The 13,885-nt window shown below is 50.6% G+C and overlaps 1 long non-coding RNA gene across 2 annotated transcripts in view; it reads right to left on the bottom strand.

Moving 5' to 3' along the window:
* Window positions 1-13,885, bottom strand: part of LOC130585260 (uncharacterized) — a 21,717-nt gene that overhangs the window by 989 nt on the left and 6,843 nt on the right. The window contains exons 3-4 of one of the 2 annotated variants that reach the window (XR_008966573.1): window positions 3,033-3,165; window positions 2,633-2,943 (exon numbers count right to left, since the gene is read on the bottom strand). This is a non-coding gene — a long non-coding RNA (uncharacterized LOC130585260). Of the gene's footprint in view, window positions 1-2,632; window positions 2,944-3,032; window positions 3,166-13,885 lie in introns of those variants that run through there. The other variant, XR_008966572.1, reaches the window with a different exon arrangement.

Raw genomic sequence — 13,885 nt, 5'->3', positions numbered from 1 at the left:
ATGGTTCCTGTGGGCTCCTTCAGGCCCTGCAAGGCCACAATGAGCTCAGCCCAAAGCTTCTCCTGTCCAGGCTGAACAATCCCAGCACTCCCAGCGCATCTGCTCCATCCCCCAGTCAAATCCCTGCCATGTTCACAGGCACCTTGTCCCTGACACCAAACCCCCAGGACATCTTTATTCCCCTCCCAAGCCATGATGGGGCACGAGGCASAGGTGGCTGGGCCAAGGTTCCTTGGATTTTGTGATTCCAAGGTGCCATCAGCCCCAGCAGCAGCATGAGGGTCTCTGTGATCCCCTCCCGGTCCAGCTTTACCCCCAGGGCACATCCCTGGCTCCTCTTTCCCCACACTCACATTCCCATTGAGGTTCTCCTCCACCTGGACATCCTGCTGGTCACTCCAGGGCTTGTATGGCCATGTGGTCCCTGGAGTGACCACGGGGACAATCTGGGCAGAGCAGGGAATGGTAATGGAGGAGGGAGTTTGGTGGACTGAGCTCAGCAAAACCCTGTCCCAGGGCAGCACCTTGGCTTATCCAGTCCTAAAGCTGGAGTTAGGAAGTGCTGGATCTTCCCAGAATCCCAGAATCCTGGGATTACTAAGGAGAGAAGAGCCCTTTGGGATCACCCAGAGCCACCCCAGCCCCAGCAGCATCACCCCAAAGCCTGTCCCCAAGGGCCACATCCAGACTCCTCCTGAGCACTCCCAGAGACAGGGACTGCACCCCCTCCCTGGGCAGCTCATTCCAAGGCCTGACCACTCTGACARGGAATTTTCTTTGCCARTCTCCACCCTGAGCYTCCCCTGGTGCAATTTGAGGCCATTTCCTCTCCTTTCSGTGCCCYCTCCTGTCAGGGAGTTGTGCAGAGCCACAAGGTCCCCCCGGAGCCTCCTTTGCTCCCTCAGGCCCATCCCACTCTGAAGCTTTTTCTGATTTATCCACCCTGATCCTACACCCCCAGCTGGCACTGGCCCAATGAGACCATTCGTTATCGAAATTTCCTGTTTGGACCTGGGCTCTGCTGGCACCGGGCTAGGGGACAATGACATCAGCCCAAAATGTGTGCCCCAGGCAGGGCGGTGACGATGGCTCCAGCAAAGGCATCAGGCAAGAGCCAAGCTCTGTGGAAGGGAAAAAGGGTGACAAAAGATGGAATAATTGAGCAAAACACACTCMTGGAGCAGGTTCTCTATCAGAAGAAAATGGTGGCGGAGTCTGATGTTTAATGGTGCAATTCACTGGTGGGAAAGGATTTGTTCACCAGGAGGAATTTGCCCATGGAAAGGGTGCTCAGGCCTTGGCAGGGRCTGCCCAGGGAGSTTTGGARTSCCCATCCCTGGAGGTGTCCCAGGAAGGGCTGGAGGTGGCACTGAGTGCTCTGGGCTGGGGACAAGGTGGGCATCGGGCACAGCTGGGACTCCATGGGCTGGAGGGCTTTTCCACCCTCAGGGATCCTGGAATTTTCTGGGAACAGAAAACACCACAAATGTGCACATTTTGGAGTGACAGAATTGCAGACCCTCCGTGGTGCCACCAGCGAGGCACGGCCAGGCTGTCCCCGGCATGTGTGAGCATGGAAAAGGATCAGGATGTTTCCCAACACTGCTGGCAGCCCRGGCTGTCTGTGTCCCTTCCCAGCCTGTCCCCTCCGTGCCTTCTCCTCCCCACTGCATTCCCAGATGGAGCTGRGAACAACAGAAGCTTTGCAGGCTGGAGTTCCCCAGCTGGAGAGGAATCCTCGCTCAGAGCGGAGGGGAGCTGCCAGAGCGGGATGAACACGAGCAATAATCACCACTCACCCAGGGACCAGAGAGAAAGGCACAAATAACCAGATTTATCCGAATGGAAGGGGCTGAACTCCTGCAGTCTGGGACAGAAAGATTAGGAATTCTGTGGCCAGAAGGGCTGCAGGTGTGGGGATGGGACAGAGGCATCMGCAGGTGAATTCACCTCCCACTCCTGACCCCAGCTCAGGAACCACTGGGGCAGCAGAGGCTCCACTTCCAGCTCCAGGATGCATTTTGAATCCCATTATCCCCCATCCCTACATTTGGGAGCAATCCTCTGCCCTGGCTGAAGTTTCCCTGCTTCAGAAAGGATCAGGGCTGGATTGTGCAGGGATGGGAAATGGAGCAGTGCAGGACCTGGAGCCCTCCCCAGGGCACTGGACAGAGCTCGGCCCCTCTCCCTGGTTTCCTCCCCTCATCCCAGGAGGATGCTCAGCCACTCTGGAAATCCAAACTCGGGCTATTTGCACAGGAATTAGGTCATGCTTTGGCTCCAGGCTGCCCTGGGCTGCTCAGCAGATGCAGCCCTTATCCAGCCCTTATCCAGCTTCTGGAGAATCCCAAAATCCCAAAATCCCCGGCCCAGGGAGCAGCTCCCATGGGACCTCCAGAGCCACTGTGAGCTGTGGGACAGGGGTGGCTGCTCTGGTAGCTCTGAGGGTGTTCCATTTCCAGAACATTCTGCCTGGGCCATCCTGAGAAATCTGGGTTTGGCCATCAGGGCCCTTCAGCTGAGCTTCTCCCTCCCTAATTTGGACAGGACTGAGCTCTGGTGTGGCTCAGCCTTAAACCCATTCTTTTTTTTTTTTGTTTGTTTGTTTGTTTTTTTCTGTTTTTAAATAAGCTTTAATTACAGGCAGCACGTGGCCTMATGAATCAACCTGCTTCTGTTGGGACAGGTTTAGCCCTGGGTGTGTGATCTGTCCTAAGAGATCGCACAATTTCTCCTTCTCATCCCTTTTTTCATAATAAAATCCTCTTTCCCTCCTGATTTCACTCTCAGCTATTAAGGTGACAGGGACAATAACRCCTCCATTTGCCCAGCCTGGCACCKGACACCTCTYCCATGGATTTCCTCATTTGTTCCCACTCTGGTATGGACTTTCTGCTGCCTTCTTTGTGTGTCTGATACAGACTTGTCTGCAGCTGTCGTGCTCTGGAGGGAAAAAAGACAATGGAGGCTGTGTCCAAAGAGATTTTTGTGGAAAAGCAGGGGCTGAACAAYTGTTTGTGCCTACAAATCACCTGGGAAGGGGCAGTGGATGATACATCAACACYTGGGATTATTGGATGATCAGGATCTTTTCACATCCTTTGGTTCCCTCTTTTCTTCTTGCTTTTCCCATCTGGTTTTTGGCCACGTGAGTAGATAAGGGCTCTGCAAAAGGAATCCTTTTGGTTATTTGTAGCCAGAGAAAGAGGGTTTTTCAAAAGCAAGCAATAAATCTTATTAATTCATATTAATTACCCTATGAGATTTGCACGCTCCAGATCTAAAATTCACTTCGCTCCTAGGACTGAGCTCTCCAGARCCACTGCATCCAGTTCAGAGTCAGAATTGTCCCACAACCTCAAATTCTCTTTTTTACAGCTCAATGCAGTTCTTTGATGAGACTTCGAAAGCAGAGACAAGCCCTTCCCTCCCAGCTGTTTTCAGCAGGMAGGATGAAACCCAGCCCCATCCCCACAGCCCCAAGGGATCAGGTGGCAGAGGCCGGAGTGCTGAAGGGAGGGTGGTGGCACCTGAGCAGCCCTGTGACCTTCACAGCTCCTTGGAGCAAAACCACCGGCCTGTAGGACACGAGAAAGCTGCCAAAATGTGCTTTGGAGAGGAAAGGTCCCAGTCCTGAACTGAAGCAGAGCCAAATCAGCTCCATGAGCACTTTCCAAGGGCGAGAGGAAGCACATCCTGCTGTCCCTGTGTCCCTATGTCCACGCTGTCCCTGTGTCCCTATGTCCCTGCTGTCCCTGTGTCACTGTGTCCCTGTGTCCCTGCTGTACCTGTGTCCCTCTGTCCCTCTGTCCCTGTGTCCCTCTCTCYCTGTGTCCCTCTCTCCCTGTGTCCCTGTGTCCTTGCTGTCCCTGCTGCCAACCACCTGGGAGCTGCACAGGATGGAAAATCCCCAGGAGCTGTCTCACCGTGGAATTATTCCCAGCTCCTGACATTCTCAGCAGCAGAACCCACCAGTCCCACCAGCACCTTCCAGCTGGGCTTTGTTGGTGAGAAGCCTCCCCATGGTGCCCCTGCCCAGCCAGGCCATGAACCCACGGGGCTGTGCCCATGGGGAGGGGACATGGGAAGGGGTTGGTTTGGCTTGGGAGGGATTTTAGGGATCATCCAGTGCCACCCCTGCCATGGCAGGGACACCTCCCACTGTCCCAGGCTGCTCCCAGCCCCTATGTCCAGCCTGGCCTTGGGCACTCAAAGGGATCCAGGGGCAGCCACAGCTTCTCTGGGCACCCTGTGCCAGGGCCTGCCCACCCTCCCAGGGAGGAATTTTTTCCTAATATCTGATCTAAACCTTTGAGGCCAATCCCCCTTGTCCTGTCTCTGCAGCCCTTGGAAATTGTCTCTCTCCATGGTTCCTGTGGGCTCCTTCAGGCCCTGCAAGGCCACAATGAGCTCAGCCCAAAGCTTCTCCTGTCCGGGCTGAACAATCCCAGCTCTCCCAGCCTTTCCTCCCAGCACAGCTGCTCCATCCCTCTGACCATCCTGCTGCCTCCTCTGGGCTCTCTCCAGCAGCTCCACGTCCTTCCCGTGCTGGGATTCCCGTGCTAGGAAGCTGCATTCCAGGCGGGATCTCATGAGGATGGAGCAGAGGGGCACAGGAGGAATCCAGGGAGGCACCGCTGGGTTTTCCCACCACGTGGAGCAGCTCAGCTGCCTTCTGGCCAGGGCCGAGCTTTAGAAACAATAATCACACCACCACAAACTGTCCTGAGGCACATAAACAACTCATCCAGACATCAAAAATTGTCCAGGAGCTGCTCTCCTGCTGCTTCCCCAGCAATGAAATAAAGTCCTGCTACTCTGGATTTCTCCCAGTTATATTTGAGGCGAGTTGGAGCCTCAGGTTTCCAAATCCTTTTATTGAATTAAGGGCTGAATTCCTGTTTCCAAAGGCTCCCATCAACATGACAACACTGGAGCAAACAAGAACAGCCTATTTAAAAGCAGGCAAACATTTCCCAGATGAAAGACAAACACTGTAGGTATTTATTAAGGCCCTAATCCAAGTAAATCTCAAATCCATTTAGTAAAAGAAAACAGCCTCCAACAACGGTTTTCAAGAGGCTCAAGAGCRCCAAGACAACTGAAATGTTTTATCTTCTCAAGAGGGCTTGTAGTGATAGGACACAGGGAATGGCCTTAAGCTGAGAGGAACTTTAGATGGGATATTGGGAAGGAATTGTTCCTCTGAGGATGAGGAGGTCCTRCCGCAGGGTGCCCAGAGAAGCAGAGAAGTGCCTCCCAACCCAAACCATTCCATGACTGCATTATCTCTGTGCTCCAAGGTATCTCCTCAGTGAAAAATTCCCGAGTTTTCTGGGTTCTGAAGGGATGAAGGACCACAGGATCTCTTTGGTTTTCATAGTGTCACAGACACAGAGCTCCTTTTATTCAGCCCTCTCACTGCATTGCCTTTTTCCTCTCCAGTTCAGGCTGGGCAGGAAAAATTCCCCATGTGGTTGGCTTCAACACCATATTCCATGGAATCCTGGAATATCCTGAGCTGAAGGGACCCCCAGTATCACCCAGTGCCACCCCTGTCCCTGCCCAGCCCCCCCAGCAATCCCAGCCTGTGCATCCCTGGCAGCGCTGTCCAAACGCTCCTGGAGCTCTGGCAGCCTCGGGGCCGTGCCCGTTCCCTGGGGAGCCTGGGCAGTGCCAGCACCCCCTGGGGACAGAAGAACCTTTCCCTGCTCTCCAGCCTGAGCCTGCCCTGGCCCAGCTCCAGCCATTCCCTGTCCCTGTCCCAGAGCAGTGATATGAGCTGTCTCTCAGGAGGAGCTGCAGGATGCTGTTTTGGAGCTCTCCCACCTGAGGTTTTTCTACCCATGGATTTTTCACACAAAACCCCTGGAAGCTGGTGTCTGGATAACTTCTGTACCAATGGAGCAGTGATTTTGAAGGCTTCATCCATCACCACTGCAAACTATTCCCCCGTGCAGGATGCTCTGCGCAGACAGAGCACACCTGGAGATTCCTCTGCCTTTCCCTTCTTCCTGGGCCTTCCTGGTCTTCAGCTCTAACTCCTTGAAATGGAGCTCCAATSTCCATGAAATCCAAGTTCTCTTTTTATGGCAAAACACAGAAATTCCATTCCTCTGGTGTCTGTTCTGAGAGCCCAGAGGACAGAGCTGGTATGGTAAAATAACTTATATACAATGCAAATTTCCTGCATTCCAATGGCTTTCCTCCTAGCAAATAACAAAATTGAAGTTTTAGGAGAAAAGCTGTTCAAAGAGCTGCCYAAACTATGAAATTTTCCAGAATTGCCTCGTTTCCAAGAAGAAAAAGAACATTTGCCTGTTTTTAGATTAGCAGAGGAATAAATACAGATGATTAAATATATCATGGGTCTGAATTTATTTTTATTTTTCTGATGTGCCACTGGCTTTGTTGTGCAAGGTTTTTCCCATTAGTTATTTTTAGGGGGGTTAGACTGTATTTTCCCCTAATGGGTGACATAACGTCTTGTTAAGACAATTGACCCAGATAAGACCATGCCAACTTCATCAGAATTGGTCTGATGCATCTGGATTTTGGATATTTTGGTGGGTCACAGACCAGCAGTCTCTGTGGCATGGAAAATATTTCCATTTTTTTGTTTTTTTCAGACTGCCAGCTTGAGCAAGGCTCCTCCAAGCTGACACTGGTTGAGAGTGACCTAATTTGGGCTCGGTTGGACAAAGATGCCTGGCCCCGAGGGAGACAGAGCAAAGCAGCCCCCAAATTTAGGGTGAGACAGAAAAGCCTTTTGGGTCAGCAAATATCCTGAGGGAATCCTGCTCCTCTGGGACACCAAGGGCAGCTGGAGAACAGCAAATCATGGCAGCCACGTTTGAAAGGCTCCTTCAGTGGCTGACTAATCAATCACCTGCCTTCTCCCAACTGAAAAAGCTGGGAAGCAGTGCCAGGAAAGCAGCCACATCTGCTCTGCACCCCTAGGCCTGCTCCGGGAGAACTGAAGTGTTTCCTTTTCCTGACTTCTCTGTTCCTTACTCTGCTTTCCTGTGAGCACAAAATTATTTGTTCCCACAAAAATATGGCCAAGTTGTGCTCCAGTTGTGCTAAAACGGGGCGAGGAAGGGAGGTTTCAAGAGGGGAGMGCTGAGGTTTCGGTGGCCTCTGTCTTGTGGCAAGGGAGAGCTGTGGAGCCCATGATCCCATGGGAGCAGGGACAGAGAATCCAGCATCTCCAGGACAGTCAGGACACCCCGGGCCAGCTGCCTGCCCAGAGAAATAAGAAGAGGCTTTAGGAAAACAGTGTTTGGGGAAGAAAAGGCAAAACCCCACAGGGAACAAAGCRTCTTCCTCATAGAATCGCTCCTCTCACCCTGCATGGGCACAGGGAGCTGTGGCTGCCCCTGGATCCCTGGCAGTGYCCAAGRCCAGSCTGGACAYTGGGGCTGGGAGCAGCCTGGGACAGTGGGAGGTGTCCCTGCCCATGGTGAATGGGTGGARTTGAATTATCCTTAACAACCCTTCCACCCCAAACCATTCCAGGCTTTTCTGATTTTTTGTTTTAGCCCAGTTGTGTGGGCAACCCAATCTTTCTTAACATTTAAGGTGCAAAAGTCAAGACAGAGCCGTTTGCTTGACCTTTGTACAACCATAATGGATTTYAAAAGTAGAATCTTCATCAAAGCCAAGTGGTACCCAAAGCAGCCCTTTGAACGTTTAAACACCCAGCAGTTCCCAATCCTTAAATGGTTAGTGCAATAATGTAGGTGAGATTTRGAGCAAAACTTCCTATTCTGCCTTCTAGAGCTGGAATTCATTTGGTGACTTAGTTCTTACTCACGATGATTGATTTGCTTTGTATTTAATGAAGTATTTTATGCTGGATCGGTGTCGTTTTCCTAATAATTGCTCCATGCTGATCATGTGTCTCTCGGTTTTATTTTGCTTTTAAAATGCATTTTAATGGCATTTCAAAAATAAATTCTGGGACTGAGTCACTTTTATTTCACTGGGTAACGTGGCTCCAGAATATTACAGGGTACAGAGCCCAGGTTTCCAGCTCACCACATCCCTCAGGGAATTGGGGGTTGATGCTGTTGTTATATTTTGCTCCTATATTTAAAGTGGGCCGTAAATTTTGGGGCCCTGGTTTCCTCTGTCCTGCCAAGAACTCCCTGGATTTTTTGCTCTGTCCCAGCTCAGCCTTGCCCCTCTCCCAGCCCTCTCCATAAGTGGAGTTGGGAGCTGTTCATCGTTTTATAAACAGGATTAGGAGTTCATTCTTCAAGCAACCACCACAGTGAGAAGGAACAAAAGCCACTTTAATMCTGACAAGCAGGCACCCTGTTCACTTGATCACTGCAATTTAGCCCAAAATCAGAGAAACTATTGAATTCTTGAGCTTAAAATTTACCTACAGAGCAATCAGAGGGATCTGAGCCTCCAGAATGCTGCCAAGTCCTTTCCCAGTTTTCCRAATTTGTCCCCAGATGTGTCTGCCCACAACTCGGCTGGTCATGGAGTCACAGAATATCCTGAGCTGGAAGGGACCCCCAGGATCACCCAGTGCCACCCCTGCCCAGCCCCCCAGCAATYCCAGCCTGTGYATCCCTGGCAGCGCTGTCCAAACGCTCCTGGAGCTCTGGCAGCCTCGGGAATGTGACCCTTGCTACACGGGGCCCTTTGAAAAATTAATGACAATTAAGTATTTGAAATCTGACCTATTTTTGGCCTTGCCAGGRCAGAATCTGAGCACAGCTGCTGAAGGGGAGCTGGGCAAGGTCACAGTGTCCAGGCAGGAGGGTTGCACGTTCCAATGATTCCAGAGCCCCAAAGTTTAACAGAATCAGGTCTAAAATCAACCCACTCCTTTCTGCAGGCAGAAAGAGCAATGAATGTAAAATAACTCCTTGGGCAGGGGYGTTCCCAGGGAAAACATCATTCCTGAGTGACCACTGCAGTCAGGATTGGGATGCAGAGCRCATCCCAAAACCTTTGAGCAGGGGATGAAACAAAATCCTGTCCAAGAGGCTGGCACATGCTTGGCCTTCAGCTCTTTCCCTCTCACAGGTGCATTATTGCTGCTCTAAAAGCCCCTGTCCTGAGCAGGTATTTTGCTTTAAATCATCACCGGTTCAATTTCTGTCCCTTCAACTTGAGCAATCTTGTTCCAAGTGCGGTTTATTACGGCTTATGGCGACCACCGGAGCCCGAAATCACAGATTAAAGGCTGGGCCATCAAGGAGAAGCTGTTTCTGAGGGTTCAGAACTACTTTTTTTCTCCAGGGGAAGCARTAACCAACAGACCTTGCTGACAGGGTGCTCAACAATATCCCGCTATCTCCAGCTGGGGGAGAGATATCAGGGAAAGGGGGAAACAATGTGTTCCTTTCAAATTCTACTCTTTGCACTATTGCTCCTGTGCAGCCAAAGAAAAGTTTCCTAAATACCTCCTTGGGAAATCCTGAAGAGCTCAGCAATGGAGCAGATGAAATGCACAGACTGCTTAGAAAAATTGTGTTTTCTTGCAAGAGACGAAAGCTTTGGGGCAGCAGAAAGGGCTGTTCCTTTATGACAACAGCAACCCACAAAACCCTCCACTTCTGTCTGACACACTTCTTTGGGCACAAAAATGGAAAAGCAGGCCAGTCCTCAGCAGTGATAATGTTGAAACACTGGCAACTTTCTGAGCAGATGAATTCCCTGTCGAAAAAACTGTGACTAAGAAGGCTGAAGATTGAGAGCGCGGCTCCGTGGGATCTGGCTGGCACCCCATGAAACAACATCACACTTCCCTTACGAAAACCCTGCCACCGAAATGCCACCCAAACATTGGAGTGCTTGGGAATGAGCAATGAGGGAGCCGAGCTGCCTCCCTCCTGCCGAGCACAATCCTTCATCACTCACTCCCACCTCATCCTCGCCGCCACCCGTGGCCCCGCAGGAACTGCTCCGCCTCGGGGCCCCGCTGATCCCCCAATCCCTGCGGCTTTTTGGAGATGTTCTGTAAGTGCACTGCACCCCTGCTGCTCCTTCGCTCCCCAGCACGCCCAGGACCTCCTCCTCAAGTCCCTGCTGTTGTCTCATCTGTGCTTTTTTCAGCTGTTTGCTCCTCACGAGCATCTCCAGTGCTCACATGCTCTCCSAGCAAATTCCTGCAATTTTCACCCTCCAGCAAGGAAAACTCCTCAGCTCACACGGCAGCTGCYCCAAGGCGGCTTTCCCTGAGTCCCTGCATCCCTCCCACACCCCAAGGCCGTGGGATCCTCCCAGCCCTTCCCCTGCCGGCGGTGGAGGATCCCGAGGTGCTCCCACACGTGTGGCACAARCTCTGCCTTGGGAAATGTGACACTTTGCTGAAACATTGATGAAACGCTTGGAAACATAAAAGCRGCTGCCAAAGGATGATTAAAAATTGAAGGGAGCTGCTTATGAAAAACATAAACGCTCRTTTGAGGTGATGCTGTGCACGGGGGAGAAAGGCCCGTCACTGAAACACCCTTTCCCGAGGCTTTTTTTAAGCAAGAAGCTGTGATAAGTCACAAGTTGTTGCTTTAAATTAGGAAARCCTCTTTCCTCTTCCATTCTCCAGCCTATTTATCAAGTTTTTATACCCTGGTGATAGGGAGGATCTCATTAACCCTTTCCACTGCAAACCTGCTTAACTCCATGTGAGCAAATAAAGTGGGCAGATGAAACACCAGCATTCCCACGACTCAGGCTCCTAATTCCAGAAAGCCAGGACTGAAACCATGGGGTGAAGATTACGATAAACAGTAAAACCGTTTGAATATATTTGTACCAATATTTGAGATCATATTTAGAAATKACTCAGAAATAAGCCACTCTTAGGATAAAAACTGTTGGGATAAGATCAGGATAATCTGCAGTTTATGGGGCCTTTGCAGCCCCCAGCTGGCTTAGCCCAAGACTCCAGGATTTACACACACACATAAACAGAGCTCCTCCAGATCTGCTGAATTGGATCCAGTTCCCAAAGCTCAGCTCTCTGAGCATCCCCAAAAGTTAAACAAAATCCTCTGCTCAGGATCACACCACGCAGGCCGTTGGACTTTGCAAATCCTTGTAAGGAGGGTTTGATTAAAACCATGCAGAGCTGATCAAAATTATCACTGTCTCAAATGTCTCTCTTTCTTTAGGGATTCTTGGCCAGTCCATCCCAAATCCCTGAGATCCTTCACTCCTGGCACAGCAAAGGGACCACCAGGGGAGGGACAAAAGTGGYTCCAAGGCTTTTTCATGTCTTACATCCCATGCCAGGGCCACTCCTGCTGCTCTGGCCTGAAGGCAGCCCCTTGGGGCAGATCAAACTCAGGACATAAAACATCCCCATCTCTCAGCAGCCAGGACAAATGGGACACGGGAATGCCAAAGGATCTCCAGGGCTGAAATGATGGAGGGACCCCCTGGCTGARGCAAGACAAGCACTGTCAGCCTCGCTGGTCCAGTTCTCCAAGCCCCCCAGCACCACCTTCACGTTTCCTAGCGCAGCTGTGGCTGCTCCTGGAATCCTGGAAGTCTCCAAGATCAGCTTGGATGGGGCTTGGAGCACCGTGGGATGGTGGAAGGTGTCCCTGCCCATGGCATGGGTGGAAGGAGATGACTTTTAAAGTCTTTTTTGACCCAAACCATTCCATGATTCTGTAGCCTGGATTAAGCTCAGAGCCTTGAACTTGAAAGTTTAAAAAATGCTGAAATGCAGTTTCATCTCYCTGACCTTTTCCTACTTCTATTTATTTGCCTGATGGTTCTTACTTCAGCCAATTATGTTGCAAAAAGTCACCAATTTTACCTTAAAAAAACCAAAACAACACAAACTAACCTGATAGAAGAAATCCAGTGAAGAACGCACAATATTCCAGCAACTCAGGCAGACAGAAAAACGTGCAGATGTAATGGGATCATTAATTTTCTATCCCTGGATTAACACTATGCACAGGCTGAGATAACATTGGCTCCAGCCCCCCATTACCTGGATAATCAGGGGGATTACAAGGCCTGTGATTAGGAAAGGCTCCTGATTTCTGGAGGCTTTAAATGTCACTGATATCACAAAGCTTTGTTAAGCCTTCCTGGGTCGTGTGGTGATGGTGTTGTGGGTAGAGGAAGAGGAGGGAGATGGGAAGCCCGGGAAGGGGAAGGAGCAGGAAGGAGCAGGAAGGAGCAGGAAGGAGCAGGCAGGGGGCAGAGCCTGGATAAGTCTCAATTTTTGTTCTCTCTGCCCAATCAGAGTTCATTGGAATAAATGGGAAGAGTCCCAATGATTTCAGTGGGCTTTGGACCCAGCCCCAGAAGCTTCCAAATGTAAAAGGCAGATTTGGGCATGTGCCTGGCAGTGCAGTTTCCCCTAAATAAAACCACCCCAGAGGAGAAAGGCCACTCCAGCACCCCTGGGAGAGCTGAGTTCCGGGAAGAGCACAGGACCTGCTCCAGCTGTGGGACTGGGGCACTCAGGGAACATGGAAGCAGGGAATTGGGAGGGACCTTAAAGGTCATCCCGTTCCATGGCAGGGACACCTCCCACTGTCCCAGCCTGGCCTTGGACACTCAAAGGGATCCCGGGGCAGCCACAGCTTCTCTGGGCACCCTGTGCCAGGGCCTGCCCACCCTCCCAGGGAACAATTCCTGCCCAATATCCCATCTGGCCCTGCCCTCTGGCACTGGGAAGCCATTCCCTGGCTCCTGTCCCTCCAGCCCTTGTTCCCAGTCCCTCTCCAGCTCTCCTGGAGCCCATTCAGGCTCYGAGGTCTCTCCCAGTTCTCCCAGCCTGGCTCCATGGAAAGATTGTGTCCACTGGCCCAGAGGCCGTGTTGTCCTTCCCAGACAGAGCAAATGTGACTCTGGGAATTTCATTCCATGTCTCAGCCACAAAAGATTTTGTGAAATCACTCTCAACCCACCTCATGCTCCATTTCTCATCCTCCAACCAGTTTCTACCTGAGCCTCGTGAAAAGTGAGCAGCAGCAGCAACTCCACAAACATTTTAAGAGGTCTGAGATTTTCTCTCAGCTCTCCTTCAACTGCAAGAGCTCTTTATTTCAGACTTGTCTCAGCCAGTCTATTCACTCTAAATATTGTAATAACCAGCTGAGGATTCGCAGCATGAAAGCAGTTTTGCCCTGGCATTAAAGCCAAAATGATTAATGTCCATATTTAGCGTTCATGGTAAACATTTTTCTCCTACTCTTAGAACAGGGAAGGATTTCAACCCATGCCAGGATTCGTTGTAACATCATTAAATGTGATGAATTACCCCGGCTTTCATGTGGATACAAAATGTAATTCCTTGGGAATTTCACTGTAGTTTAATGTTAATTTGTATTTACTCTGCTACAAACTCCCATTCCTTTTCAATCCTGCTTTTCTGCAGTTCCCCCAGGTTCTCCTGGGGAGTCACAAAGTGGAACATTTCATTTCTTTAATATTGCTTTCTTTCCATTTGTGTTTGTTGTTCTTTCACCCGCTCATTCATTCCTGTTAGAAATTAACTGGCAAAACCAACTTGTCCTTAGTGACGGCCATAAAATCCTCCCCTTCACTGGGGATACAAAACAACACCACCCCACAGGCTCCTCTCTCTTTTCCAGCTTCTCCCTCTAGATTTGTGATCCTCACTTTTGTAAATCTGCCCTGGATGAAGCACCCAAATTTCTCCAGCTCCAGCAGTTTTTTATGTGCCTTATATCCAAGCACTACAAATGACCAGTCTTAATTAAAGCTCTGAAAGTCAGGGAATTCCACAGACTGGCACCAGAAAACACCTCGTGTTCTCTGGGAAGAGTCACAACAAAAAAGGCATTCCTTCCTTCCTTCCTTCCTTCCTTCCTTCCTTCCTTCCTTCCTTCCTTCCTTCCTTCCTTCCTTCCTTCCTTCCTTCCTTCCTTCCTTC

The sequence above is a fragment of the Malurus melanocephalus genome, unplaced genomic scaffold, assembly GCF_030028575.1.
Source record: "Malurus melanocephalus ecotype Western Australia unplaced genomic scaffold, MMel_1.1 scaffold_854, whole genome shotgun sequence".
In the NCBI taxonomy this organism is placed as follows: Eukaryota; Metazoa; Chordata; class Aves; order Passeriformes; family Maluridae; genus Malurus; species Malurus melanocephalus.
The sequence above is the reverse complement of the archived record's forward strand: the minus strand, read 5'-3'. Positions and strand labels throughout refer to the sequence as shown.